The sequence below is a fragment of the Vulpes lagopus genome, chromosome 17 (assembly GCF_018345385.1).
Source record: "Vulpes lagopus strain Blue_001 chromosome 17, ASM1834538v1, whole genome shotgun sequence".
NCBI lineage: Eukaryota > Metazoa > Chordata > Mammalia > Carnivora > Canidae > Vulpes > Vulpes lagopus.
The window spans coordinates 41,245,034-41,250,700 of NC_054840.1; the positions used below are offsets into that span (position 1 = coordinate 41,245,034).

The 5,667-nt window shown below is 37.2% G+C and overlaps 1 pseudogene; it reads left to right on the forward strand.

The window, feature by feature from the left end:
• Nucleotides 1-302: 302 nt before the first annotated feature.
• On the forward strand, nucleotides 303-1,295 carry LOC121477296 (annotated as a pseudogene).
• The last annotated feature ends 4,372 nt before the right edge of the window (nucleotides 1,296-5,667 follow it).

The following is a 5,667-nucleotide window of genomic DNA, read 5'->3' on the forward strand; positions in this document are numbered from 1 at the left end:
TTTTAGCTGCCAAGTATCCATCTTGTAAGTGAAATATTGTTCCTTTTATTTTGTCAATCCTCAAACCTATTTGCTTAAAACATTTTTATCAATTATATCCATTTACAATTAGCATTCATTCACAACTTCTATAAATGATAGCTATGAACAGGAGTGCATTAAATCTTCAAAGGACTGAGTGTAGAGATCTAATGATAAAAGAACTATAGGAAATTATCAAAATGAAGAATAACTTTCCACTCCTTTCTGCCCATGGATGCCGCTGAGTAAGCATCCTTAAAGTCTCCCCTCCCACCGCCTTCATGTCTAAGTCAGAGTCTCCCAAAGAGCCTGAGCAGCTGCACAAGCTCTTCATCAGAGGTTTGGGCTTTGAAACAACCAATGAAAGTCTGAGAAGGCATTGTGAGCAATGGGGAATGCTTATGGAGTGGCAATAAGAGATCCAAACACCAAATGCTCCAGAGGCTTTGTCACGTATGCCACCGTGGAGGAGGTGGATGCAGCCATGGATGCAAGGCCACACAAGGTGGAGGAGGTGGATGCAGCCATGGATGCAAGGCCACACAAGGTAGATGGAAGAGTTGTGGAACCAAAGAGGGCTGTCTCAAAAGAAGATTCTCAAAGACCTGGTGCCCACTAAACTGTGAAAAAGATTTTTGTTGGTGGCGGTAGAGAAGACAATGAAGAACATCATCTAAGAGATTATTTTGAACAGTATGGGAAAATTGAAGTGATTGAAATCATGACTGACCGAGGCAGTGGCAACAAGAGAGGACTTGCTTTTTTAACATTTGATGACTATGACTCTGTAGACAAAATTGTCATTCAATACACCATACTGTGAATGGCCACAACTGTGAAGTAAGGAAAGCCCTATCTAAGCAAGAGATGCCTAGCTCTTCATCCAGCCAAAGAGGCCAAAGTGGTTCTGGAAACCTTGGTGGTTGTCATGGAGGTGGTTTTGGTGGGAATGACAACTTTGGTGCTGGAGGGAACTTCAGTGGTCGAGGTGGCTTCAGTGGCAGTCGAGATGGTGGTGGATACGGTGGCAGTGGGGATGGCTATAATGGATTTGATAATGATGGAAGCAACTTTGGAGGTGGCGGAAGCTGTAACGATCCTGGCAATTACAACAATCAATCCTCAAATTTTGGACCCATGAAAGGATGAAATTTGGAGACAGAAGCTCTGGCCCCTATGGTGGTGGAGGCCAATACCTTGCCAAACCATGAAACAAAGGTGGCTAAGGTGGTTCCAGCAGCAGCAGCAGCTATGGCAGTGGCAGAAGGTTTTAATTACTGCCAGGAAGCAAAGCTTAGCAGGAGAGGAGAGCCAGAGAACTGACAGGGAGCTACAGGTTACAACAGATTTGTGAACTCAGCCAAGTACAATGGTGGCAGGGCCTAGCTACTACAAAGAAGACATGTTTTAGACAATACTCATGTGTATGGGCAAAAAAGCCGAGGACTGTATTTGTGACTGTGTAACCGGTTATTTTAGTTTCTGTTCGGTGAAAGTGTAAAGCATTCCAACAAAGGGTTTTAATACGATTTTTTTTTCATCCATGCTGTTGATTGCTAAACGTAATAGTCTGATCATGATGCTGAATAAGTGTGTCTTTTTAAAAAGAACAAAACAAAAACCTCTCATCAGTACAAGACATTTAAAAGACAATGGTGCTATGTTTCTAAATTTTAAAAATATATATATAATAGAGAAGTTACAGATTAATTAAATTTCTCCTATTCTGTGTGTGAGTGTCTCCCTCTCCCCATGTCCCTTTCCTCATCCCCTTTGCTCTCACTCTTTTTCTCTCTCTAGTAGTGCACTAATTGCCTTGTTAAGAACCTCAGATTTGATCCATTGACCCACTGCTATCTAACCAAACTCCAAGACAATAGAATCAAATCATTTTCACCCCCTTTATTATCTAAACCAATGTAGTCAATATACTGCTGCAGTCTTGGCCATTAGGTTAGTTGAAATAATGATCTTACTCTTGATACAGATCTGTGATGTAACAATAGGAGAATTATGAAGACAGGGGATAGAAAACTGTTTGTATGTCTGGAAATTCCATGGTTTATGTTGTGTTTTTCATCAACCATTAATATTTTAATTGAAATAATTATTTCTTGTCTCTATTTTTAGTAGCTATAAGGAGCAATTTATAGGAAACAATAAAGAAAATCAAGTTATTGAACTTTTAAAAATAAAGCTTTTTCATAATCCATAGCATAGGTTTTAACTTGAATGACACAAGCCTGAATTCTATTTGTTTTGAATATTGGTTAAAAATAACCAAATCATATGGAGTCATTAAATATCTCCTACAGCTTTAATACAGTTTCCTATTCCTTCTTTAAGATGAGGAGTCAGTTTTATTTTTAAGGTTAGTTCCAAGAGGTTTGCAGTATATATTGAAATAAAGGAAGTGATTTTACATATTCCTATTAAATCACTGGAAGCCAAGAAATGCAAAGTTATTTATTGCCACTCCATACTGGCAATAATTACATTGGAGCAAACATTACATTTTGGAAACAAACTTTTTGTAAGACTGTTTCCAAAATTACATGATTTTTCTACAATGAACATAAAAATACCTTTGATAGGTCATGTTATATAAAAAATTTCATCCATTCATAAAAGGTTTAGTTTTTATTAATTTTATATGTTGATTCTTTATGAAGTAAACAAGTATACTTCATGTATAGGCTGGGATTTTAAATACTGAGGTGTTCTAAAATTTTTTTTAACATAGGAAATGACCTTATTGGTTTATTTAAACCCAAAGACACAATAATTTCTTTGGAAATAGAACAAAATACTTTAATAGTAACCTGGAGTGAATCCTTTCTGGAGTGATTCCCCTTGATATGTAGTAATCACAGTTTGATATTTCTGTTAACCTTCTCAACAGGATATGACAGGAGTTCAATAGAAATAAAATATCTTTTCTTAGGCAGTTCTTTGTAAGTTAGGAGATATAATGGTCCCCAAAGTTCTTGAGAAAAGCAAATATCTATGATGGAGCAAAAAACTGTTTTAAGGCCCTTAAGGCAAAACCAGTACATGTTCACAGTTAAAGTATGGAGACCTGTCAGAGTGTTTAATAAACAGCTAAGTAGACTGAGCATGTTGGTCAGAGGGCATGCAACCACCATTCTACTCTCTGTTTCTATGAGTTTAACTATTTTGGATATCTATGTGGAATCATGAATTTCTTGTATTTCTGTGACTGGATTATTCCACCTTAGCACAATGTCATGAGGATTCCTCTATGCTACAACATATACAAGATTTCTTTCTTCCTTAAGCCTGAATAATATCCCAGTATATGTATATACACATTTTAAAACTCCATTCATTCATTGATGAATAATTAGGTTGTTTCCATAAGGTAGCTACTTGAATAATGCTACAATAAACATGGGAGCGTACATATTTCTTTGAGAACATAAGAGTAATTATTTGGGATATACACCCAAAAGTGAGACTGCTGAATCAGATTATAGCTGTATTTTCCATTTTTTGAGGAAGCTTTAAACTGATTTCTGTAACGGCAGCACTATTTCACATTCCCACTAAGAGAATTATATTCCACATCCTCATAATACTTACCATTTCCTGGTGTGGAAATGAGACTCAAATAGGACAGCAGTGGGGTAAAGGAGCCCCTCTACTACTGGGCACTAATTAGAATCACACAACTTGCACCTTCACCCCAGTGGATTCTGACAGCACTTTGATACTGGGTGATGTGCTTTTGCATCTATGTTCAGGACTTCTGTGTTATCACTGTGGCGTGGACTTCTGACAAAGCTTCTTTGGCAGCCATCTATATGAAATCAAGAAGTTAATGCCCTATGGGGTGAACTCTTAGACAATAAGGAGCTAGAGCTGATGGTTAAATACTTCTCCAAATCTGTCTCCCAGTGCTGTATCTACCCAAGAGTCAGTCAAGCAGAGCAGTGGTCAATTTGGTAACACTTCCTTCACATTACCCATTTCCTTCCTTGCATCTTTCCTCCATCCTTTACCCTTGCCTGAGATCACATTCCAAAAAAAAAAAAAAGGACTTATAAAGAAACCTTTGACTCAATACTGCTTTCTTTTGATCCTAGACTAAGAAGTTAAATGATTTATTTTTTTTCAGAATAGAAAGATCACTTATCTAGATTACTTTTATATGTTGGGGGATCCCTGGGTGGCTCAGCAGTTTAGCTCCTGCCTTCAGCCCAGGGCATGATCCCAGGGTCCTGGGATCGAGTCTCACATTGGGCTCCCTCCGGGGATCCCGCTTCTCCCTCTGCCTGTGTCTCTGCCTCTCTCTCCATATCTCTCATGAATAAATAAATAAAATTTAAAAAATAGATTACTTCTATATATAAACAAGAGAAATCAATGTTTCTAGGGAAATCATGTCCTCCAGACCAAAGTGTATTGCATTATATAGTAAATCCTTTCAAATTAATGCCATCTTTAGCTAGTTACAATATAATCAATTACCACTACAGTATATTTTCTTAGACTTTTAGTTTTGGCAGTGTTTTCAATCGAATCTTCCTTATTACTTTATGACTTTTAACTACTCCTATACGGGGATCCCTGGGTGGCGCAGCGGTTTGGCGCCTGCCTTTGGCCCAGGGCGCGATCCTGGAGACCCGGGATCGAATCCCACGTCGGGTTCCCGGTGCATGGAGCCTGCTTCTCCCTCTGCCTGTGTCTCTGCCTCTCTCTCTCTCTCTCTGTGTGGCTATCATAAATAAATAAAAATTAAAAAAAAAAAAAAAAAAAAAAACTACTCCTATACGGTACAAAACTCCCGTACATAATATATTTAAGCATTTTATTTTACACATGCTTTGGACTTGATTTCATATTTTCTGGCATCAAAATTCTCCTTTTTCTTACAATTCTGAGTCCCATCTAGACTCCACTTTGGTTTATCTTTATTGATAAAACCAACATTGTCATTTTCCCTTATTAATTGTATTGATTTTGTTTAAAAGTTAGTCATAGTGTGTGCTTAAAAGCAAACACAAAACAAAAAAGAAAAAGAAAACTTTACTGACAAGTATTTCTCTCAGGTTAAAATTCAATGATAGGCATCTCCTTTATATTGATACATATCCAATGACCCTATTTGTATCTTATTTAAATAGCCAGAATCCTCTTCTAAAGCTATTTATAGTTTTGTGTTATTTCTGTGTTTTTCCATCATCCCTGCTTACCCCTGGATTCCGTTTATTGTGAACTATTTTCTAGATGACCAACTAAGAACTTTAGATAGATTTAAAGTTGCTTCCCCCTTTTCACACAGTTGACTACCGCTCTCTGATTCCCATGTTCTGCTGACACAGATATTTCTTGCTGTTAGCCTATTTTTCTCCCATAGCCATACTAGGCTTTGCATAGATCATCTGTTTAAGTCCATCAAACAGAATGTAAAATGTGGCATCTCAATAACTTTTCCAGTCTTCATAAAGTAGCATCATCCATCACACATAATAGCATCTTTTCAGGCACTGAAATGCAACATGTTTAAAGAATAAACACATGAATCAAAACAGGAAATGACTTAAAAACACTCTATTAAGAGCACACAGGTAAATGTTTGGCATTACTATGTAGTTATAACCTTTTACTGAAATAAATAATCAG